This window comes from Phyllostomus discolor, chromosome 8 (assembly GCF_004126475.2).
Source record: "Phyllostomus discolor isolate MPI-MPIP mPhyDis1 chromosome 8, mPhyDis1.pri.v3, whole genome shotgun sequence".
Lineage (NCBI taxonomy): Eukaryota > Metazoa > Chordata > Mammalia > Chiroptera > Phyllostomidae > Phyllostomus > Phyllostomus discolor.
Window position 1 is genome coordinate 93,258,418 of NC_040910.2, and position 25,858 is coordinate 93,284,275.

The 25,858-nt window shown below is 46.0% G+C and overlaps 1 protein-coding gene and 1 pseudogene across 9 annotated transcripts in view; both read right to left on the minus strand.

Annotated features, from left to right (window-relative positions):
* BCAS3 (BCAS3 microtubule associated cell migration factor) overlaps positions 1-25,858 on the minus strand; it is a 485,409-nt gene that overhangs the window by 114,281 nt on the left and 345,270 nt on the right. The window lies entirely within an intron of this gene.
* LOC114504478 lies at positions 13,435-13,529 on the minus strand (annotated as a pseudogene).

Genomic DNA, 25,858 nt, shown 5'->3' on the forward strand with positions numbered 1-25,858 from the left:
CTCTGCTGGGCCCAGGGTATGAACTTTCCCAAAACTCCCGCCAGTGAGACTCAAGGAAAAGCCCTTCCCTGCAGGAGAGCAAGGCCTGCCACAGCCTTCCCCGCTTCCACGGTGGCTGCTGTTGCTCAGTAACTTGTTTTTCGATCCCTTTGCAAGTCTGCCTAATTCAATTTCTGATTCTTAACTTGTGGGGTGGGTGACATGTTAAGGCCCTAAAAAATCAGCTCAAAACAAATCTTTAAAAAATTGGGTTATCACATCTTTGTATCCCGTGGGTCTACCGGCTGGATACAGCAGGCCTTTCTTCCTGTGGACAGGTCACAGATTAGTGGGTGGCGATTATAAAAATACCGGGTGGAGAGAAGCTACTTCACACCCTTGGGAGGAATTTCTGTCACCATTCTACAACCACTTCCAAACACTCCTCTTCCGAGATGCCCCAAAACCACATGAGCAAAGGGTTTTCCCTCAGACAGGTTCCGGAAGGGCTCTTCCATTCAGTAGGTTCGTATTAATTGGCGCTCCTGAAATGAACTGTTTCTCCAGCCAGGGACACAGTTCCGTGCTGGGACAGGAGACCGCGGGTCCCCGCTGCGGCTGAGATCTCTCTCCTTAAGATTTCAGCGGGTAGAGTTTCTGGGTGTGTTCGTGACCTTTTGTGCTAGCAAAGAAGCCTTTGGAGGATAAAAATGAACTTTTCTCATCCTAGTTTAAGGAGTCCTCTGCTCTGGGAACATTAAAAAAACAAAACAAATCCCAGTCCAGAGCCAAATACCCAGTCTGGTAGTGCTGATAATCCTTTCAGTGTTTTTATTTTAGAACACAACTTTTTTAGGAGTAGTAGAGGAAGGAGGGAAATATACATTAATGTAAACACATTCTCTTCAAGATCAAAGAAGAATGACATTTCACGTTACAAGTATTGGAGGGTAAACTACCACTTTAAATTACCTCCAGTGGCTTAGGGCATTAAAAGGGAACGTACTGCTTCAAACTCCCTGACCTAGAGGTCTAAAGTAGTCACTCACCTTGTCCTGTGTATCCCAATATGGACGCAATAGAATATTCAATGAAGTCCTAGTATCGTGTGTGTTAGGAGCCTTGAAATCAGGCTATCAGAATTGGTCATCTGCCACAAAGCTGGCTAGATGAATTCCCACAGTGACACACTCTTGCCATGACACTGGGGACTCAGGTCACTGCTCCTTCCTCCCTGCTGAGGAAGCACAGAGCAGGCAAATCCTCGCCATATGGCTTTTGCCCTCTGGCCTTGGATCCTACCTGTCCTCCCCAGGCCCACGGCTCCACGGGAACTCGTGCCGGGCCGGGGCAGACCCTCCACTGCCTTCATCTTTGCAGGCTGTTTGCTTTGAAAGGTCGTGGGGAAGCCCTGGCTGGCGTAAGCTCAGTGGATTGAGCGTGGGCTGGGAACCAAGTGTCCCAGGTTCGATTCCCAGCCAGGGTACATTCCTGGGTTGCAGGCCATAACCCCCAGCAACCGCACATTGATGTTTCTCTCTCTCTCTCTCCCCCTCTCTCTCTCTTCCCCCCTCCCTTCCCTCTCTAAAATAAATAAATAAAATCTTTAAAAAAAAAAAGAAAGAAAGGTCATGGGGAATAGGCTGTAACCACGGATGGGGGTAGTCCGTTAGATTTCCTTGTTGTTGTTTTTTTTTTAAGTAGTATCAGCCGTAACTAGAAAATCACTCCTTTACCTTTGGACAACGAACACAGAGAGAAGCTATAATAACTCATACATTCAACTCAAAAGCAAAAATGAGCTTTTAAAGTGCCCCAGCTTTCCGCCTCGAATGCAATGCCATCCATGATAAGTACAAGGAGTGGGACAGAAGAGGTTGCTTTGGCTGCCTGGATGGGGAAAGGATGCGAGAAGTGCTCAGGAAGGCAGAAAGCTCCACATCAGGAAGCTAATTCCAAAGAGACTTCCAAGTCAACATCCAAACCAAAGAGATGTGGGAAAATTCAGAAAACGCATCCTAACAAACATCCCAACGAAGTACCCTAACTCCTTTTTGCAAACCCACAACTGGTAGGAGCAAAGTTCCAATGTGACAGCTGCTTAAAGCAGCAAGTTGCGACCACAAGTGTGGTTGCTCTTCCAACATTATTTTTTTCCTTTTTTTCTTTGTATTGAACTTATTGGGGTGACACCGGTGAACAAAATCCTACAGGTTTCGAGTGCACAACTCCACAGCACATCATCTGTACACTGTACTGTGTGCTCACCAGCCCGAGCCAAGTATCTGTCCGTCACCATTGTCCCCCCGTACCCTCCTCACCTTCTCCTCCCTCCCCGCCGCCAGCCATCACTACACTGTGGTCTCCGTCCATGACCAACATTATCTTCTTTGAGAAAATTAAATGGATGGGTAGGGAGCAAACCCAAGAGGACTGTAGTAAACAAGTCCCAAGGCCTGGGAGGTAAGAGGCGTGGAACCCAGGAGCGGGGGCTTCATGGTACAGAGGAGAAATCTAACCTTCCTGCATAAGGTGGCTAAGATCTCTGGCCGCTCATCAGGCAGAGTATATTGTTCTACATTTGCAAAACTGCTCAATAAAATTTTACTGGCAAGGCGAAAGGAGAAACATCTGGGCTAGTCGAGAACAGCTGTGGTCAGCAGTAAGGCAGCTGGCACAGGGTCCGCGGCGCTCTTGCTGGTAGGTGGTATTGTGGTCACCAGTAATTACTTTGGAGAATTTCATGGAGTCAAGGATAACTAAATGGACAAAGAACATTTTATTTTACTTTCTATCTTTAGCTCAAGAGCAAAATTGGACATGTTGTACAGGATTCAGAAGCCCAACGCAGTCCCACATTTTTCATGAAGAACTTTATACCTCAAAGACTGGCAACCCTTAAGTGTAAGTGGGTCAAACAACGTGTTCTGGACAAGTGACCTCTTCCCTCATTATTTCTGACTGAGCAGTTCCATGTAGATTGCTTTAGCCTTTAAGTGTTTCCTTCTGAAAGATATATTGTAGACTTACTAAAGAAAATATGATTATATTTAGCAAATCAATCAATGGTTCAAGTTTTTAAAAACCTCATCTTTATCAAATTTGCATGGTATCTTCAAAGTTGGATAACTCTCCATCGAATGGACTTTGGGGTGTTGTAAACAAAACCTGTCGATGCACACAGTGGGAATAATTTCTCACAGAATGATGAATGTCAGAGAGTAGCAGTTAAATTAATATACACTGTACTTAAAAAATTAAACACTTGGGAAATAACCTTTGAGCCACTGGAAAATGACAACGTCGAAGATATTTCAATCAAGTTAATTCAGTACCAAAGCAATGCATTTTTCCCACTAGAAACTATATGGAAAAACAAATTAACCAAAATGGGTCTCCAAATGATGGGCTGACGTCAGGCTCAGAGAGAACTTCATGACTGCTTGTCAGTTAGGCTGCACTACACACACACACACACACACACACAACACACACTCAAAGGCAAAACTAGCCACAGTCATTTTAAAAAAGAAGAAAGAAATTCTGTACCAACCATGAGAGAGGACCTGCACCCACAGGTCTGGCTCAGGCACACGGGCTCCAGTGGGGCCACGTGGGGAGCCGTTGTCCTGCATGTTACTGGATATGCCATCCCAACGTTGTAAGTCTACCCCCCGGCCCCTGGGACTCTTAGAACATATTTAGGTGGTTTGGAAAGTAGAGGGAGGGATCCAGGACCAATTTCCACCTACAGGGTGTCTACAGTTGTTCATATAGACAATAATACAGTAATTAATAAATAATAATACAAGAATAGACTGTGCTTCGAGTACTCACAGCTGCAAACCTACTTTTGCGCACCCTATACTTTAAACCTATTCCTGACTTCATGTCCGAATGCTGCCTTAAATGGATCAGGTGTGGGGTTGAGACAGGTAGAGCTCAGTGCCAGGACAGCAAAGAGTCCCTGGTCAGTGTGTGAGGCAGGCCATACGGGGGTGTTCTAAGTGTCAGTCCTCTCAGTCACTGTGGGGCCTGGAGCAGATCACCTGAGCCCGGGGAGCTTCATTTTTGCTCACGTGTCAAAGGAGGAGGCCTCCCAGCTTTAACGGAATGTCGAGTCCACAAAGACTCGGTCTCTGGGCCCTGCAGAGCTGCCCCATCAGCTCCACGGCCCTCAGGACGCTGCCTTAGGCAGTGAGACGGGCCATCTCCGGCTGTGTTTTCCTCCCTGACAAGGCCTTCGCTACCACTACAAGTAAGGACTAAATTTAGGTGTTCCCAAGGAAGAGTGGCATGCTGAAATCTAATCAAATGCCTAACCTATTTTGCTCTCAAGTTCATCAAAATCATTTTAAGAAAAACAACCCTCGGTGCCTTTTAAGAATGCTTCTTTTGGGGGAATGTTTGAGTTAAGATATATTTCAGCGTCTGAGGTTAATTTAGAAGAACGAGCCCTCTAGTCGTAGGGCTCAAAGACACAGGTAAAAGAATTTGGTCTACTGAATAAGATCAGGTCTGCTTTGAACTTCTTGGGGCAGGTGTGGTAAAACTGGTAAGTTTTAAATGGGCATCAGCTCTGACTCATTCCTTTAATACCATGGTATAGAGGAAAGAATATGGACTTTGGAGTCAGAGAAAACTGGGTTCAGAGCCCATCTTCTTCACTTTGGCGTAGTCCTGTTCTCTGCGACATATAGGTACTCTTCTACCTGGCCAGACAGTTGTGAGGGCAAGAATTATGCACATAAAGTGCCTCCAGGAGTGCCTATCACAGAGTAGGCATTTAATAAATGGCAGCTCCTGCTGTTATCATCAATGTCGTTCTTATTATCAGGTCATCCAAAAGAGGCTTTTACCGGCACCAATCCCTGTCACGATGACGATGTGTAACTGCCCTCACAGGAAGCACCAATCAGAATATTTCCATCATAAACATATTTGAAATTCAGATATAAGACTCAGGCTTGAGAACTTCCAGCAGAGCAGTTATGGCTTCACATACCTGAGTGTTCTTTTAGAAAATTATTTTCACATTTGAAAGGTTCAAGTTGCAAAGCAGCCGTGTGATTAAAATAGTAATAAAAGAGTAAACATTAACTCACAATTTCTCCTGTGGTCTTACTATTCCAAGTGGTATCACCGCCAGAATAAGTTGCACCTTAAGACATTTTAAGACTATCTGATTAAAATCTTGAGGGTTCTTAATTTTAAGGAGGGAAATCTAATCTCCAAAAGCCAAGTTTAATACTTTTAGCATGATCTAGATCTTAACGGGAGCATGTTATCCTCTGCTACTCCTGAAACATTAACACGTTGGAATATGATCACCCACGGTCAATGAAATTCCCTTTTCATATTAATTTTAGAGCCACTGACAAATGCAAATAATTAACATCGGAGAGGAAATTGTTCATCATTAGGCCACCCTGATCTCCCAAAGGACCAGAAGTTATAGAAAGCTTATCTATAGAATGTCAACAGTTTTCCCAAAGGTTTCAGAGCTATCTGCTCTGGGCCTTACAAAATTGAATGAAAAGACAAAAGGAACAAACAAAACCCTCCGAAAATATGTGTAGCCACAGTCAATACTTCAAGCTCAGGCTTTCCTCCTGGGTACGTAACTGTCCTTGGTGGTAATGCCCTTCAAGCTGGTATCTGCTCTCCAAATTCACTACGCACAGCGTTTGTCCGAACCCAAGCCAAAACAGTGGCGCTGGTGCCAATGAGCTCCCACTATCTGTGATATGGTAACCTGCTATTTACGCGTGCTAGCTTTTGCTTATCAAAAATTAGCTCATGAAACAGGCACCAAATCTTCCCCAGGAACTGTAAACCCAGGACTACATGCCCATACATAGGAAAAATGGACACACGGATACACTACAGTGCTTCTAGTGTTTAAAATATCCACTGATAAGTTAAAAAATCTGAAGTATCCAAGCATTTGGCTTTCTTATGTACTTGTCTGTACTATCTGCAATATCCATTTCGATCTTTGCTATTTCTAGCCACAAAGCTATCGCAGCAGTTGGCCTCGGGGCCCCGAGAGGAAATCTGGCTTCCACCTCTGGGACGCACGTTTCAGCGCTTGTGTCTGACTGACCCTGCAATCACCCTTCCAGAAGCCGCAAGCCCGGCTTACAATAACAGAGTATATCAAAGAGGACAGAAGGAAAACAAGACGGTGGCAGGGTCAGCAGAGGATAAGAACACGGTGTGAAAGATGCCCTGTGCAAGCCGGGGAGACGGGAGCCATGTATACTAGTGGTATCGAATGTGTTTCTCAAAAAAGGCAACGCCATACATGCATTTAAGACCTGAACTGCCAAAGTCATCTCCATAAAGGCACTGCCAGACGTAAGTAGGAGAGCAGATTGTCTCATTAGGATGGAACTGGTCACAGAGAAATACTCTTGCCCACGTGAACTTCTTAGGATCTGTATGTTTAAACCAGCATGGAGAGGTGACCATGGTAACTGTATATTGATCTCGATGGAAAGATCATTCATGTACAGTGAGTCTCTTCACTAGAACGATCTAATTCAAGAATAGTGGCATTCCATTGGAATCAAGTTTCTTGCCTCCATATAAAAACATGCCTAATCCATTCTGCATTATGACCAGCAGCAAATATAAAAGGCATCGAGAGAAGAAGGGAAAAGAGGCTAAGAGCTGGTGATCTACGGCCAGTCCGGGTTGGAATCTTGACTCGGCCACCTACGGGGCTGTGTGGTCCTGGGAAAGTGACTCCGTTTCTCTGAGTCTCAGTTACTTAGTTTCCCTGAATATCAGTTTTCTCACAGAATTATTATGAGGACTCCATGTCCCGACAGATACCGAATTTTCAATAGATGTTAACTTATCATGATTAAACATAGCTATGTAAAAGCTAAGGATAACTTTGAATAGTTTCTTGATTTACCAATAAAGGCCACTCTCTTAGGCCTGGTGTTCTCAGTCTACAGTTAGTCTCGATTTTTTTTCTCACTTCTCTTCTGCTACTTCCCTTCACATCCACTATCCAACTTTCCTGCCTTCCTTCGTTTATTTGTGCTGTTCCCTTCGCATAAAATTAACTTTAGAGCCACCTTTAAAGATTGACACCAACCTTCCTTCAAAGTTAGTTCAATGGTATCTTCTCCAATAAGCCTTCACTTGTCTTCCCTATCCCCCCATTCACTAAGTTACTCAGAATATTGTGTAACTCTCTCATAACTGGCTATTTTATGCCATCTATTACACCTATTTGTACACAGTATCTAGCATGGGACTTTACCCATAGCAGCACTTAATGAATGCTGGTTAAGGGAATAAACAAATAGAAGATCTAAAAAAATGAGCAACTTGCCTCCTCCCTCCCACTGCCCTGCAAAACACCAGGGAAATGCCACTGTCCCCTCAGTCCTGGCGGGACAGGAGACAGCAGTCGCTGGGACTCCGAGCTGTGACAGTTGGCACTTTCCTCTTTGCATCCAAGGAGTTAAAAAACTGAGTCCTGGGGAGATAAAAATCTCTGGTTTTATTGTTTAGTGAGGCTGCCTGACAAACGAAGACCCAGCTGCAATTGTAACATTCCAAGCTCATAAGGCGCCAAGTTTTACTAACTATAATTTACCGGGTCCGACTACTGCAGTCCAAATTCTTGTTTGGATAATCAGCCTTTGTTTGAATATGTTCAAAAACAGCACAGGCTAGCATTAGCCGCTGGGTATGTCATGTGAGCTGATTACCCTGTGGCTCCCAGTAGCAGAAACTCAGACACAAGAGGAGGATTATTTTCCTAGTATTACTGTTACGCTAACATATAATCAGTCCTTTCCCTCAGTCTCCGCATCTCCTCCACAGCCTCCCCCAACCTTTTTTTTCCTGTCTTTCTTTTCTCGTCTCTTTTTTCCCTTTTTTTTTTTTTAATAATTCAAAAGTCTTCTTTCCAAGTTCAAACAAAGTTTAAAGGTGAAAAGGTCAAGAAAGTTTCATGGCTGGGCTGCTGTTTAGAAGGGGGTAGGACTGACTGGGGTCTCTAGCTCAGCCTCTGCTAAAGGCTCAAAATTCTCATGTTTCAATGTATTTCTGCAGCGCCCAATCGCCTTGACACAATCTGTTTGGAATGAAATTAAGCCCTTGTTAATCATTTTTAACATAATAGAATAATAATAACTCTACCTGCCAAACAATCATTTCATACACAAGCAACTCAAGTGGCTCATTTGTTAAAAAAAGAAAAATCCAAATTCTCAAAATTATACATTGTAATTGAAGGGCACTCATTTGGGATCTGTCTGGCCAGCCTGCCTGCAAGTTATTTGGAGGTAACTAGTCAAGGGAGATTCTAGAAACTCTGTACCCACCCTGTCCCTGGGCGTTGTCTGGGTAGTCTTCAAGAGCCCAAATGAGTTAACACTGAAAGTGTTCAGGACAGTGCCTGCCTGGCTGACAGCAGAGGCTGAACGGTGACTGCTATTGCTGTTCTGCGGGGAGAAACCCTGACTGAAAGGTGCACGTCTAACAATCGGGGGAAACTGCTGGCTGGGAAAGGCCATGCCGGCTCGGAAAAGGCTGGAGTGATTAGCCGCTCGTAAGTGGGTTGGTGAAATAACACAAACCGAGAAACCAAAGTGGGGGCTCCAAACTGGTCTGGAATCGTAGGTGTAAATCGGGCCCCAGCAGCTCCTGCATTGCTAGAGGGAAGCCCACCAAAGGAGAAGGAAACTCCGCTCCCTGGGAGGGAGAGCTGTTTATTTTGCAATTAACGACAGCAAAGGAACACTTTCTGAAATTTTTTCCTGGAAGGCTCAGAATTTAATCCTATACAACAGTCTGGTATTGAATCTGCAAGGTATTAGCTGCGATGACAGGTAGAAATGAGAGGACTTCTGAGCTGGCTCCAGTTAGAGAAAAGGACAGAGGGAACCATGAAACACTGGTGTGGGGCCGAAAATGCATGCACGCTGCAGTAATCTAGGATTTGAAAGAGGAGAAGAAAGGGAGCTGTACGCCAGTGCTCAGTGGGAAGTGCTTAGCAAGGGAGGTCCAGTGATCGAAGGTTATCATTTATCTGCTCCTCTGTGTTCTCACTCCATGCATTTGGGGGCGAAGGCAGAGGGTTTCTATTGTGAATTTCCACAACTTCTAATAGTCTAATGTCTAGACCTATACTTGTCTTTAATATCAATGAATTCTATATTGTACTAACTTAAATCATACTGTTATTTAAGACCATTTTTTTCCTTCCTTGATATGGGTACTGAATGAGAAAAAACCCACCACTGATTTTAATAATGCTCAGTTCACATTATTTAGAATTCTAGAATGCCACAGCTGGAAGAGCCGTCAAAGGAACATCAGGCCCCGGCTGGCATGGGCTCAGCTGGTGGGAGCGTCATCAGGTAACTGAAAGGTTGCAGGTTCGTTCCCCGGTCCAGGAGCGTACAGTCTCCAGTCTGGCCGCGTACAGGAGGCAACCCACCGATGCTTCTCTCTTACATTTGATGTTTCTCCCTCTCCCTTCCTCTCTTCTTCCTCCCTCCCTCCCCCCGCCCCTTCTCTCAAAGCAATGAAAAAAATGTCCTCAGGTGGAGGATTTAAAAAGGAGGAGGAGGAGAAGAAAAAAAAACGATCAAATAAAGCGGATGTCCCTATGGGGCCAGAGAAAGATTTTCACTGTACCCTCCACTCATGAGACATCTTCATTCGTTGCTGTTTTAAATAGTGGGGTCCTGCATATGGTTTATTACTAAAAAGCTCTGCTCTTGGGGAGGAGGGTTTAACAGGGAGGTCTTAACAACCAAAGAGCTGGTCCAATCCTTTCATTTTCAAGTTGGAAACATGAGGGACCAGGCGGTTGTGACTTGTCCACAGCCCGTCAGGGAGGGGTGGACAGGGCTGAGACACAAATCCCCCCAGCCTTCCAGTCCGGCACCCCCTTCATCTCCACACCACGCCTGCTGCTCCACTTTTAGGGGAACCCTCCTTTTACTGTGTTTTGATCACAAGGCCGTGACCTAAAAGGAAACCCTTCTTAGAAATCTTTAACTAGCACTGTAAGTGAAATGAACAATCATTTTTAGATCTGGACAATGAACTAAGACAGACAAGCCTGGTTGATGGCCATCTTTAGTTGTAAAATCACTCCTGTGAAAGCCATTAGCCACAAAGCGTTCTGGGAAGCTCGGGTTTTACAGCGAAACCTGTAAAAGACCGGGGTCAAAACTCGTCCCTGGGGCTCCGAGGTGTGAAGCTTCCGAAATGCAGCTTGGACCTTCAGACCCTTCCCACTCAGCCCTAATCCCCACCACCTCTTTCCCCGTATCCCTCAAATCCCTCAAAGGGTATTGCTAGATAATATGGGGGAAAACAAACACACACAAAGGAAAAGAAAGTATTTTTAGCCTCTTGTTAAGTGGTGACAAAGTTTATCACACTCCCACTCCAATTAGTCCCACAGGTTGGTCCCCAGGGAGGGCGGTCTGGCCACAGGTCGCGGCCAAGGCGCGGCGTCCCGGAGGCCTAAACAAACAGGCACGCACACGGGCCCATCTGGAAATGCAGTCACACAGAAGCAAGTCCCACGGCATTCCAAAGCGATGCAGGCAACACTGTCGTGTATCTTATAACAGTAGCTCAGGCGAGCTGCTATGGTCTGCTAAATAGATGGCTGGAGGATAATAATAAAGAACATAATCTTTTCAATAATGGCAATAATAATTATTTCCACTGCCCCTAATCACAAGGGCAGAAGATGCCATCAAATAAAAGAGCAACGGAGAAGAGAGAAAAAATGAAAATAAATAGGACTTGGAAAGAATTTCCCACCATTTTGCTCTCCCCACCCCTTTTAAGAAAGAGAAAATGGGTCCCGGATCCTCAGGATGAAACTCAAGACTTCGGGTTTTTGAAGATTTTCTTCACAAGCAAGAGGGTTTGCAGGGCAGCACTAGCCTGTGGGCCAGGAAAAGGTTCTGTCTGAGGGGCAGCCAAGCTGCCATAAATGTGACCGAGGTGCCTAGCTGAGCCTGTTTTTCTGCCCATAAAAGAAACCACCACTCCCTGACAGATAATGATTAAGGGAAAAGAGCCCCCTACTCACGCTTTTGTATTTTTTGCCAAAATGTATCTAGTAATGAAACATTGTCAGCATCTACAGAGACAGTTAGACCTGCTTGCTGATCCAAAATTGCTTGTTGCCAGGCTCTCCGGGGGATGCGGCACCTTGCACACGAATAACACAGAACCCCTAACTTTGTGGAATACCTAGAAAACCCATGCAGACAGGACTCATTAAGGCCCGCATGGTTTCGTGTTATAGATTTGTATCTCAAGAAACACACGGGTTAGGAACAGCTTTGCCACCTCATGAGTTTATGACCTTGAGAAGTGCCTGAACGTCGCAAAGCCCGTTTCTTCTCGGGGAAATGGGAACAAGAGGCCGGATACAAAGGACAGCCCCCACCCACGGGTGCCGTTGCAGCGCATGCGTTTCTGGAGTAGGCGATGCTGGGCCAGGGAGAGCTGTTTTGCTTGAGAATTTTAGGAAAAGGGGTTAATTTGATAGGCAATTGAGTTATATGGCCAAAAAACATATACCTGTGGAAGAGCATACAGTTTTAAGATGAAATCCTAGCTCCAAGAAAACGGCGTGTCTCCTTCTCTTGGGAATGGGGGACTCGGTAAGAGGGACATATAAGCATCCTCTGCTGTGGAAGCTTCTTAAAAGGAGAAGTTTAGAGTTATTAAAAATGTTTATTATTTTAAAGACAGAGAGAAAGGGAGGGAAGGAGGGAGAAAGCGGGATGGAGGGAGAGAGAGACAGAGGGGGAGAGAGACATGAATGTGACAGAGAAACATGGATTGCCATATGTGCCCTGGTCAGGGATTGAACCCGCAACCTAGGTATGTGCCCTGACTAGAACTGAACCGCCCACCTTTTGGTGCACGGGCACAGTGCTCCAACCAACTGAGCTACACTGGCAATGGCTAAATGGAGAAGTTTTAGAGGCACAAGAGTGTGGTTCACCACTTAGACTATGGCTGCCCAAAAGAAAAATTATTGCATTTAGATACAGAAGATTGGTCTGTAACTTCAAAGGTGACAGTTTTCATCATTTAGGATAACATTCAATGATTTTAGAAAATACTATACTTACTGGACCTTTTACTTTAGTGCTTTCAAATCCTTTAAAAGTATACTATAAATTATGGTTTCCTGCTGAGGCAGCTTCTCTGATTAAAGATTTCAATGTGTCTGTAGCCTCCTTGATCATTTCTCAACACTTCTGGGGGCTTCAAAGAATCTTAAAGCAAAATTAGAAAGGATTTCCCCATCTCTGAAAAGGTTCAAGGCTTCGATGGAGAGTCAGATCCCACAAACAGGAGTTGTACTTTCCAACAAGAGGAAGCTCCTACCGCCATTTCTACTGGCCTTGGGGGTGAACAAAAATAGGCGGAAATGAGTGTAAAGGACAAGGCAAGGTTACTAAAGCAAAATGCAAAACTCCTCTGGCTTGAAAATCTGAAAGGAGGGTCCCCGGGTAGGAGGGTGTCCAGGGCCCCACTTGCGGCCTCTGCCTTTGCACTTACTTCCCCGGGGTCCTCCCTCAGGAGTGAGAGGATGGCGGTAACGTCGCTGCAGGAGCTGTTCTTCCCTTATAAAGCTCAAGGATGTACTTGCAAAACTCCCTTTCTATGTTTGACCTGAGTGCAAAGTTTACACAAAACCATGGAGAGAGTAAAAGAGAATCACTACAGAAAATAGAAACAGCATAAATGTTCCCCAAGTGCAGGGTTCTGGTTCTGAAAACCGCTCCCCCAGGCAGCAGGAACTTTCCAAGTTCTGGCTGGCATGCTCCCTCTGCCTGATTTCTTCGGTCTCAGCTTCCCACTGGTCTCTCGGCCGTGTGGCCTCAGGGCGCGTGAGGTCTCCCCGGCATCCACCAGTGGCTCTGCTCTCTACCTGCTCACCTCACCTTATTCGATGGGAAACACAAATTCCCTCCAAAGCTAAAGCCCTTTTCTTTCTCAAATCTCCTACAGTCCCTTGGGTTTTGTGGCCTCAATTACAGTTTTCGGTCTAAGGGACACACGTGCTTAGGTTGCAACAGCATTAGTGACTAACACCTACCCACAGAGGTCAAATGCATTATCTTAATCTGGGATCCAGGGATGGGCTACAGAGGGGTCCTGAGCCCCCTGAGAGTATACAGAACTCTGAATGCATTTCAAGTGTCCGTATACTTTTTCTGGAGGGGAGTCATACATTTCAATAGCTTCTCAGAGCCATCTGTGACCCCAAAATACCAGGAGCCACTAACTTAGCCTTTTAGGTTTAGGTTTGCACCCCTCTAGAACAGTCTGTGAGGGCTCATTCAGGGAGTTGCTCTGCCCATAGATGAAAAACTAGTCTAGCCAAAACCTACCCGTCCTAGCTAACAGTCTAACAGGCACAACTCCGGGGTAACCACAACTTCTACAAAGGGGCTGACAATACGTGGGTAGTCTCCATCATACCATATGTAACAAACTATAGAAATGATCCTTGAAAGTATAGTCTTCCCCTCATACCATATGGATAGAAAATCAGCCCTCTGAACAGTCACGGAGAGTGGAGCTCCTTCCCTCCGTTTGTTGGCTGCACCCGTAAAACAAGAGTAAATATGCCCTTCATCAGCACACTAGATCATGCTAAGGTCTTAGATGACAAAAGAAGCCGGGAGACTAAACTGATTACGTATATATCGAGTACAAGCTCACATAAGTGTTTCTGGATTGTAGGGATAAGATGTTCTGGGCTTGTTATTGCTCCTCGATCCAAAGAGATTTAAGGATCTGGTTTCAATTAGATGCTTTGAGCTAGTAAAACTACATCCATAAAGACACACTTACAGACGAACTGAAAACTAAGATAATTAAGATGCTGATGAATTCCATTCTTTATCATCCATTTGCCACCCATTTGGAAGAAGAAAGAAGGCTTTGTGACTTTGCGAACCAATGGTGGCAAAATTAAATGAATTAATCTAGAAGGACCCTAAGAACTGTTACTGATACAGTGAATCTTTGGGGAGGAAGTATACAAGTTCATGACCTCTGACACAGTGGCCACTGGCTAAAACCAACACAAGTGTAAAAGGTAAACTTCAGAAGGAACTGGAATTAGTCAGTGCTGGGAATTCAGACAACCAGTCATTAACTGAAAAAGGGCCATCATTATATTTAGCACATAATCTGTGTTCTTCCAACGTTGCTAGACCTGAATGCAAAGGCCGTCTTGGTTAGGAAACAATATAAGGAGCAAAGAGTCTTATGTTTCAAAAAAAAATGCCAGAGTAAAACTCACATGCCCACTAGGACAGACTTGCTATGAGCAATTGCTTTCATTCTATACTATCTCTTAACCGATCTCTTGTGACTGACTGAGAAGAAAATTTATTTATATTAACTTCTTCTGCATGTCAAAAATCATCTATAAGTGGTAGCTATGGATATCAGTATGGAATGACATTTGAGTTCAATTCTAAGGTTCTATCTTGGTGTTCATGAGACCAAAGGCAGTCGAGTAGAAGGGTGGGTTCGATTCGTCGATCCGTGTGGCCCCTACGTGGCTGAGCACTCGAAAGACGGCTAGTCTGAACTGAGCTGTGTGGGAAGTATGAAATACACAGCAGGTTTTGAAGACTTGGTATGGGAAAAAGAATGAAAAATAATTATTAAAATTAATGATTTTTATAGCAATTTAATCTTGAAATGCCATTCTGATACACTGTGTTAAATAAAACACTAGTAAAATTCATTTCACCTGTTCGTTTTTATAGACCAGGAACTCGAAGATCAGAGATGTGAGAACAGACAGGCCGAGGGTGGCAGAGGGAAGAAGGGGGGGAAGTAAGATTTGAATCCCACCTGACCAAGTGACTCCACAAATATACGAAATGCTGCAAAGTATTCAGAGCTCTACACTCTCCAGTCTAACAGATGTTTTTGGTTTATTTTACATTTGGAAGCGAGGGGGAAAGAGAGGGAAAGAATCATCAATGTGAGAGAGAAACACTGATCGGTCGCCTTTTATACACGCCCTACTGGGGACTGAACCCACAACCCAGGCGTGTGTCCTGACCAGGAATTGAACCTTTCACTTTGGCAGACGATGCCCAACCAATGGAACCACACTGCCCAGAGCTAGTCTAACTTATTTTTCAAATGCTTTCTCCTTCTCTCCTTGTCACAACTTGTCCTACAGGTGAACCAAAGCACCTGCTTCCCCCGCATGTACACCATGTTTTCTGAGCACTGTCCTCCCTGCTTAAACTGACTTCCCTCTCCTGTTTCTGTATAAGAAAATCAGCTCAAATGATACCCCCTTCATGAAGGCTTCCCTAAACTTCACGTGGAAACTGATTTCCCTGGATGTCCCCGCTGCTTCACCTGCACTTCCGGTGCCACTTTACAGACACTGGCGTACCTCGTCGACCCTCCTGCTGAGGAGAACTTTGCCTGTGCATCTTCGGGTCATCTGTGGATCCTGGCACAGAGATGCAGGTAATGGGCACTCAAAACTTCCTTTTATAAATGAGTGAGTAAATAATAAAGACACAGGATAAAAATAAAAACTTCTTTCTATCCTCAGGAGGCTTATAATCAAGTACAGGAGGGAAGACGGACTATGGAATGGATATAAAGCAAACGCTTTTCTGCCTCCATGAGCGGCGGGGAAGGGAACTGGAGAACGAGCACAGCGCCCTCCTCCACCTTCTCCTGTCCGAACCCTGGAGCGGGATGCCGCCTGGCAGACATCCTTCGGACGTGGTCAGGCTGCAACTGAGTCCTCGCTGTACTGCGCGGTTGACGTCTGTAGCAACAACTTTACATGTGCCACCAGGAACCCTGGTTTAGGGAATCAGCTCTTTTCAAAAAAAATTGAGCTGAGTCTTTCATTACTTGGCCATCTCCCCAAAGGCCCCCAGAGATGCAAATACAAATCGTTCCACATTGTGTTCTAAGAAATCAAGATGTTCCTCCTTTCAAGTGAATACAATTGCTATTTTAAAAATTTTTGAAACTTGACATCACAAAAAGATACTATGCAGACCTTTATGATAACTCATGCTTAAAGACATCTTTTGGTTAGATACTGGCAGGTGTATAAAACAAGGAAATGCATGGGCATGAAGAGAGACAGGACCGAGGGCAGACAGGACAGTGACTAGCCAGGCAGCTTGCAAATCATCCGGGGCCTGCTTAGAGGTGTCTCTACTGAATTTTTCATTATTTTGAATATTTATTTAAAAAAGCAGCTCTGAATTTGTCACAAACTGAAATTAGTATGTGTAGGAAATACATTCCACAATGATCACCTGCAGGTATAATTAAGGAAAGAGAGAGATTACACTGGAATCCTTCATACTTGGAGAATGAACCCACCACATGTGGGAACGAGCCCCCTGGGAAGCGAGGACAGCCTGGTGTGCAGCTGTGGGGCACCCCTGAGGGAGGCCCCGCTCCACGCAGCTAACGCGTGGCTGTCCCCGTCTTTCGGAGAGGGGTGAGCGTGGAGGTGGAGGGAATCACAGACACAGGGGGCAGCAAATGGTTTCCTCAAGACAGCTGGCCAAGGCACAAGAGAACTTCCAAGCACAACCCCAAAGCCAAGGGGTACAGCAATCAGCCCAAGTTGCAGGGCAGCCGTGGCCCACGGTGACCAAGGCCACCGGGCAGGGAACAAAGACACAAGACCATGAAAATGAACATCCCCACTCACCACACAAGGGAACTCACCCAGTCAGCCATAAAGAAGAAGAGTTAACCATGTCATCTGACTGGGAGTCCAAAAGTTCACAGGAAGGTCTACCAGGCCAGGTCCCCAACACGCCTGTCGCCCATGGCCAGTCTAGCTGAGCAATTGTGAAAAGAAAGATGCGACCACTTTTTCCGTTTCATTGGACCTTTGACACTTGAGACCAGAGATGCCCTGGAGACCACCTGTGCCCACGCGCCCAGGGTTCACAGGAAATGAGGGAGGCCTGGAGAAGGAAGGGCCATCCCTCGACCACGGGAGGCCGTCGAGCTGAGGTTTCTCCGCTCCAGGCTGTCAGAGACGACTGTCCACGTGAACACGCGTGGCTTGGCACGCCCAGCGATGTGCTTTCCCTCAGAGGTCTATGCTAAGTCCTTGTTTTCACCATTTATTTCAGCCCCCGCTGTTCTTCCCTGTCTTGATTTACCGGTGTAATTCTGCCACCGCAGGTCCTCTATACTCGTATCTGCCGCTGCGACTGCTAACGAGTTCCCTAAAATTAGGCACTTTTTAAAAAGAGATTTTATTTATTTATTTTTAAAGAGACGGGATGGGGGGAGAGAAACATTGACGTGTGACAGATACATTGATCGGTTGCGTCTCGCACACCCCCAACTGGGGACCTGGCCTGTCACCCAGGCATGAGCCCTGACTGGGAATCAGAGAGGTGACCTTTGGGTTTACAGTCTGACACCCAATCCACTGTCAGGCAAATTAGCACTTCCAACGCATGGGGAGGGACTGAGCACCGGCATGTGCATACCCAACAGAAATAGTAATATCGGCCCCTTTTAACCAAGCACTTAACTCTGCGCCGGGTTCTGCATTACGACGCAGTATCTCATTTAATCCTCAACAGTCTTAAGGTAGGTTCTAACTCTCATAACAATTGCCATTTTATAAATGAGGCAGCTGAGGCAGAGGCAGGTAAATCCACTTGCTAGTCAGGGATGAGGTTAGTTTTCTGCCTCCAGGGTTCCTACTCCTCACCATTAAACTCTCCCATAGGCCACACCCTGTAGCGTCCCCTTGATATTCTGTAGAACCCCTGCAGTTTCCTTTAGTTGGTGCCTCTCAGAAGACCCCAAACACAGGCACGCCTGATAAGAGAGCCTTTTATAAAACGGTCTTAGTTGGGGTAACAGTCCCGAGAGAGCAGCACAGCGGCGGCAGCCGTGGGGAAGGCGCCCGGTATAAGGAAGTAAAGGGTGGCGGGGCTGGGCCTGCCCAGGAATCCGCCTCTGAATGTGTCCCTGAGGTGCACTGGCTTTTTTTTTTTTTCCCTTCCAACCTTGATAATCAGATTTATCCCTTAATAGCTAAAGTCATGCCTCTGCTGGTGACGAGAAGTTAAGAATCTTCCATCTCTGAAGGATGGATGATAACCTGGTACTATCAGTTTGGTTTGGGAAGAAAAGGCTGTGAAATGGCCTTAAGTGTCTGATAGGAGATTCTTCTCAGGCAGCCCAGGGGAAAGAAACCGCGGAGGGTGAATGATAAAACCCCACTCCGAGTGGGCAGAGCCTGGAGTGCAGGCAGCCGCTCCGACGGGAGAAGGAGTGTTCTCAGGGCGCCTGTAAAGAGGGCCGGCAACCTCCTCTGCCTCCGTCCCTGGGAAGGGAGAGCAATGGAGAAAAACGATCATAGCAGCTGCTGCCTGCGCTGGTACTTCCAAACACTGAAGTCCTACTATGAACCACCCTTTATTTTTGTTTTATTAAGTTTATTGGGATGATACTGGTTAATGACATCATGTGAACTTCAAGTGTATGATTGTATAATACAAAGTCTAGATCCCTCCGACGCCATAAATTTACTCCCTTTACCCTCTGTATCCCCCCTTCCCTCTGGTCACCACCTTCTGCTGTCTGGGCCTACGAGTTTGTTCGCTGATTTCTGCTTTGCATTTCCTGCACACGTTTTCTCCTTTTCTCTCTGACTTACTTCACTTAGCACGATGTTCTCACGATCCACCCATGCTGTCGCACATGGCAGTACCTCACCCTTCCTAGTGGCTTAGTGGTGTTCTGTTGCACACACGCACCACAGCTTCCCCATCCGTGATCCGTCACAAGACACTCGGGTTGCTCCCAGGTCTCGGGGAACTGCACCTTCTAACTGGGACCCAGACACGTTTCCCCTCAGGGGAGTCCGGACTGGACTGAGTTCCAGTATCACACCGAAAACTTCACTGTTCTAACCACCACTTTCTTCTCCCGTTCTTATCACCGGTTCCCTTCCGGGGACGCTGTGGGCCACGGACACAGACACCGGGACCGGTCTTTGTCACCACCGCTGTGCAGTCATTATAACGCCTTCTTGCCTCACCTCGTTTCATCGTTGTAGGGCAGAGAACTCTGACGGTGGATACCCACCCCCTTTCATCCTGAGGTTTGAGGTGTTTGGTTACTGAGCAGGGAATTCAGTGACTGTCATACACCTGAAAACCACGCAACAGAACCAAGGCACACAAAGCAGCATCAATTCATTGTACTTTAAATCTCGAGATGCATTTCATAACAGCAGAGAAAATCCCAGGGTCTCACAAAATCATTAAAAACTGTTTTCATGTGCGGAAAGCTATTTTCCTCTCTTGTGTGCCTGTCAGCCATTAAGTACAACTGCACAATGTGGGAAAGCTGGAAAGCAGAGCTCTGGGCATGGCATTCTCCAAATAGATTCCTGTGAGTCCCTCGGATGGGAACCCTTCAGTTTAAACAACACACCAGGAATTTTCTCCGAAAGGTTCTGGGAATGGCAGGCTCAGTCCTGGTCAGACCCTCTCTCTTGCCCTATCCCCCACAACCGCCTTATTTTTTCCTGCCCCCAACAGGATGGGAAGAAAATGTCCTTAGGAGACCTTTCCTTTTTTATATTACACAATCTCATCTCTGGAATTCAAGTCCTAGAACTGCTCAGCCCAAATAAGAAGTGCTTGTCACCAGGAAGGCGGCCATCTAAACAAGCAGCAGCTGGACAAGGAAAGAGGGCATGTCAGCCCAGAGCCATGGAGAGGGTTTCTCACGGCAGCTATTTGCAACCCTCCAAGGAGCTGCAGGGGCTGCCCATTAAAACCCTGTTAAAACACTTCTGATGTTGTCAGCAGCAGAGCTGAAATAGCACAGTGATCGCCGAGATGCTATCTGCCTCCAGCAACCTGGTGGTACTGTCAATACTATGCGCAAGAAGGTACAAGATAAGCAACAACCTAATTCCTGCATCAACGTTTCATAAACTCCCTGAGCTGGCAGCGCCCGTGATGTGGGCACACAGACACCAAAGCAATGGGCCACCTCGGGGAGAGAAAGGCCTGTATGTTGAGATCTGGCCCAAAAGTCCTCACCCTGTATGTTGCTTAATGCTTAATACTCCCCAGGAAATGTGCCCAGAAAGGAATTACTAGAATGTTCCTCTCCAGGGCATCGCTGGGCACCACCTGAGGCACAAGATTTCTACACGAGGCTCCTTTCTCAGAGGCTGCAGGCTGAGAGGGTAACTCGCCCCACCATCAGCTCCCACACTTATCCCCGTGAAGAAGAGCCGAGTCTACGGGAGAGGCTATGGAGCCTGCGTGGTTTCGTACTGCACCACTCTGTTTCTGATTTCCTACCAAATATTAGTTACAGAGACCAGAATGCTAATTCCAGAGTGCCTTCCTTTGTCGGCAAATATGAAGAAGATACTTTATGACATTTGGATGGGACTTGCAAGCAGCAGGTTATACAGGCTAATTCTAACGTGTCAGAAGCACAGATCCTCCTCTCATTCCACCGAGCAGCTCTTCCTTTTGGCTCTCCTGAACCCAACATGGGGAGGTGAGTGGGTGCCACCTGAACCTGTACACTTTCGAGGGTGGAACCTAAACTGGCACAAGTGCACACGGGGCCCGGGCACACCGGGACCTATGGGTCGGCTTGCCACGTCCCTGTTCCCAGAGCACGTCGAAGCCTGAAAACTCCCGCGGTGAGATAGGAAATGAGTAAGTGGCTACTTCCTCACAGAACTAACGGCAGCAGAGCGGAATGGAGATGCTAAGCCCACCAGCTGGATGTCCTGCTTGCCTGACAACAGACAGCAGCTGTGTGCAGCCCAGCGACCACAAGGAGGGGGCTTCAGACTGACAAAGCCCCTGCCGCCAGCTCCGGGGGTGCCCACTGCAGTAGCTCACAGTCCAGCGTTCAGCATTTCTTTGTTTAACTATCTCAGTTCTCCTTGTTCTGGCTGGGTCAAGAGCGTGATAGCATGACTAGATCATAAGCACAGTGATACTAAATGGAGAATGACTTGGGGAAGGTCAGATAACCCCAAGAATTCTGGCAGTGCCCAGTCCATACAAGTCACTAGTGGCTGATCACAGCAGTGTCCATTCTGAAGCATAAAGGTTGCACCCTGAGCAGCAATCAACTCAGTAATCAAGACTGTTTCAGAGGAAGTTCTGACACTTTTCTTCTGTAATTTATTTTGTGTCTGGCATTAGGATTTCTTTAAAGGTAATTTAATTGATTTGAGAGAGAGAAACATCGATTTGTTGTTCTGCTTATGTATGCATCCACTGGTTGATTCTTGTATGTGCCCTGACCCGGGATTGAACCTGTAACCTTGGTGTATCAGGACGATGCTCTAACCAACTGAGCTGCCCGGCCAAGAAAGAATATTTTTTAAAAGACATTTCAAGGAAAGGAGTAAAAAAGGCTGAGAGAAGGTGGAGCTACTACCTGGTCAAGAAAAATGTGTCTCAAGCAAATCGAGTAGTCAGAGGAACCCGTCTAACGGTAACCCAGTCTATAAACCTAACTCGGGCTCTCCAGCTCTCGGCGCAGAGGAGGCGTAGATGCAGCTTTCTTCAACCACCGGAATCTGGGTTCACCCACCAGCCACCTTCCTGTGCCCCCAAAGTTCCACCCCAAGGAGATCAAAATCATATACCTGAGGTGCACGGGTGGAGAAGCTGGTGCCACGTCTGCCCTGGCCCCCAAGATTGACCCTCTGGGTCTGTCTTGATGTCATCACCAAGGCAACAGGTGTTGCAAGGGTCTGAGGATTACAGTGAAACTAACCACTCGGGACAGACAGGCCCAGATTGAGGCAGTGCCTTCTGCCCCTGCCCTGAGCATCAAAGCCCTCGGAGAACCGTCGAGAGACAGAAAGAAGCAAAGAACATTAAAGTCACAGTGGAAATAGTCACTTTGGATAAAGATTGTCAACATTGTCTGACAGATGCGGCAGGGCCAAGATCTTTAGCTATAGGACTTCTCTGGGAAGCATAAGAGATCCTGGGGGTGGCCCAGGCCCGTGGGCTAAGATGCTGATGGCTTGCCATCTTGGCACGAGCATCCTAGGATGACACCAGGGCCAGCAGTGCAGTGGGATGCCTCGGCTCGCTAGACAACTACAAAGGGAAAGGATTTCAATTAAAGATCATTTGAGCAACCGCAACAAAAAACCCCTAACGTTGGCATAAAAAAATAAGGACTTTGTGGAGCGTGCATGGATAATTGGGAACATGCCGCGTCACTTATGTGCCGGCATTACCAAATCACTGTGACCGGGCAAAACCCAGTTTTGCGCGTCACTTCCTGCTATACCCATTTTTTCAAGAAAGGTTTCCTATAATTTACATTACTAAGGGAAGCCAAACTAAGCCATAAGATTTCTGGATCACAAGAAGCTTAGCAAATGCTTCCAAAACCATTGTTAAGACTGGAAAATCATTCAGGGTGGGAAAATAATCTATTCTTTTCAGGAATCGCAGATTTTTCCACTATGTGGCAGAAGGCAGAGGACACTTTAAAACTAGTGCTAAGTTTCAGCTCCACGTGGCAGGCAAACTGCTTGGGCGGACCGAGGGTGAGCAATCAGAGAGACAGGAGCCTGCAGGAGTGCGCTCCGATGCCGTTGTGGACGAACGCACGTTTAAATTCCGCATCTCGGTGGAAGAGTGTATTTGCAAATCGTGGAAAATCAACAGTTCTTTACTGACTTGCCTGGTTCATAGTACAATAACATATGCCATAATCCTAAGGTGTTTCAATTGAGTCCTCTGGGTAAAGATAATTCTGGAAGGAAAAACTCTTCCCCTTCCACACCTTGTACACTTGAATTAAGGCAAATCTGATGGAATGGTGGCATAAGTCCCAATAGTAGCATCTTCCATTGTAAACAGACACACGTCACCACCACTCTAAATCTACTCGTGTGTCTTAGGCCAGGCTCCATTTCTGGACATCCCAAGATGCACTAAGGAATCTCCCCCTGGGTTAGAGTTTAACTGCAGGGAATGGGAAGAGAAGATGCAGGTAACACAGCCTCATCTGACACAACGTGAGACCTCCAAAGGAGGGCAAGGCTATCAGAGGGATTGGTATGAAATAAAATACATAGTCAGCACAATACCTAGCCAAATGTTCTGCAATATAAGAGATTTACTATTGAAGGAACTGATAAATATACATACATATATATATATATATGACTATTTTTTAATATATTAGAAATGTGGACTTACATATTACACTCTGAAAAGCAAAGAGAGAGGTTTGCAATCTGGCTGTACACTGGAATCATCCGGGAAGTTTGGGAAAAATACTGTTGCCTGCACTCTGACCTCGAGTGCTCTGAGTGCGGCCTGGATACAGGTGGTTCTGAAAGGTCCCCACGGAGTTCTGATGTACGGCCAAGGCTGAGGCCCACTGCGCCTCGCTGCTGCTGAGGCGGAGGATGTGAAAGAGATGGACCGGGAGCAGTTAATGGTAATCTTCCACATTTCTTTTAATTCTAACGATTTTTATGTGAGCGCAAGCAGCTTAAAAATATGTAAAGAATGTTCCTCTGAACCCAGAGGCAGCAGCATAACAGACATGAGTTCCCGCTCTGAGCAGGGGGAGCACTGCCTGCACGAGTTTGGAGATTTCCGTTCAAACGCTGTCTGCATTTCTCAAGGGGCCCATCAACAGCGTTACTACTACTGGCGGGGACCTTGGAGGGCAGGTCAGGAGTAGTGGTTCAGAGACAGGAAGACAGAGCGCTAGTTAGTAACAGAGACGGACAGAAACACGGACCCCAGGTTCCCCATCCAGGGCAACCATGAGGATGCCAGTGACTCCTAAATATGTTTCACGACAGGTTTCAAAGGAGATTTGTTTCCCTCTCAAAAACAGCTAAAGCACCAGACATAGAGGAAATGTATCCTTGTCTACTCTCAAGAAGCTAGCTCCATGAACTGGAAAAAAAAATTAGATCAAGCCACAGAGTAGAGTAAGAAAACTATAACAGACAATATGTGAAATGAATCCTGGTTAGTTGTATTTTCTGCTCTAGCTGCCAAAGCAGATCCTGATTGATTCCTTAAACTTTATCTAGTGGGTATAAGACACATGCAGGCTTTATTTCTTTTCCTTAGAAGGTAAGCCTGTACATTAAATATATGCAAATGATAAGTCTTCTGAGATGAAACCAGCAACAAACTTGTTATTGCTAGATACATCTGAACGGTACATTCGCAGCTAGGGCATACCCTGTTGATAGTTAGCTTTCAAAACTTCCAGGAAAGCCCCTGCTCATTCCAAGGAACAGTTCCGTGGCAGGTCCCTCCAGTCGGAGCGAGCACTGAAACCATCATCCTGGGAGGTCAGTTAGGGTCTCCACACCCTTCCCTTCCCTTTCATGTTCTGAAGCACTGGGCTGCCAGGATTCCTGACCCACCCGCCGCACTGCATTACCACAGACCTTTCCGGGACAAGTACAGAAGGAAGAAGGCAGAGTGTAATATCTCATTCAGTTCTCCCCTGCCAATTGCTTACCATTGCATACTGGCGGCTGCCATGGTTTGCTCTCATGATGTGCTAAATCACATCCAGAAAACTCAAAGTCTGTGAGTTCTACTCCAGTCTCCGGCACAGATGTCCACCTGCACATTCATCCTTCCTCTTTCTTTCACAACTTTCAAAAACATTATGATTAAATAAAAAAAGACATAAATCTGAGACACTTGAAGGTCAGGAAGAGAGATGAGCTAAGCGACGTAGAGCGGTAAAAGGCGAGATTCTTCTGGGAATGTGAGGTAAGGTGGTTATTTTGTACTACTTTGCTTCAAATTTCCTGTCAACTAAACAAATAATAAAGTTCTCTTCCTGCTTCACTTTTCTCACACGGGAAATGTATGGATCACAATCAAACAGGGAAAGAAAACTAACACCTATGTGTAGGCACTGAGCAGCGTTGCTGTGGTTCTGAGAACGCAGGAAAAGGTGACGTGGGTCCAGACTCGACCAAGACAACTAACTGGTTGGGACTCAGGTCTAAAACGCAAAAGCTTCCCACACAAACCCAGTGAAATAGGTAATAACTAATAAGGGACCAACTCTCAGGAAAGCCCTTTGGAGAAAGACAAGAAGGATACACAAATATAGGCAAAACCCCCAAGGGGGCCCAGAAACACGATGACCAAACGGCCTGTCTACGGGACAGCTACAGAGGTCACTTCGTTTTCCAGTGGGGACTTTCAAAGAGAAGCTAAGAAATAAAAACGGGAAACTAGCACTGGTGAGTCCCATCCGGTCACTGCCTTGGTTACAGTTAAGGCTGGAGGAACCCCACCGCCTCCAATAAAACAAGGCAAAAGGGAGGCACCGTGGCCAACTCCACTGACCTAATTATACACGCCTACTTATGTTTTATAGACGTGTATATCACGTTTATGTATTTATACATATATCTTTTTTCTATATTATACATAATACAGTTTTTATATAGTCAGGTAATATAATAAGTGTGTGCATATGAATTTAAAAACTTTATTCCATGCCTTGCCTTTTGCTTATACAGCGGACTGTAGAAAGCTCCTTGAAGGTATAGACAAATTCTTTGCTACAGACAAAGAACTTAGGGGTTTATTACATACGTCATCTCACTTTAAAACTCTGTCCTTCAACGAGGATATCCTTCCAGTGGAAGAGATCTTTTCACAGGTATGCATTTCGCAGACAGAATCGGGTAATCTTTAAGGAACAAGCCGAAGATACAAGTTTGTCGCATACAGAATATTCCTATTGGTTTTACAAATGACAGAAAACAAGAGTCTACCAGTTTTCT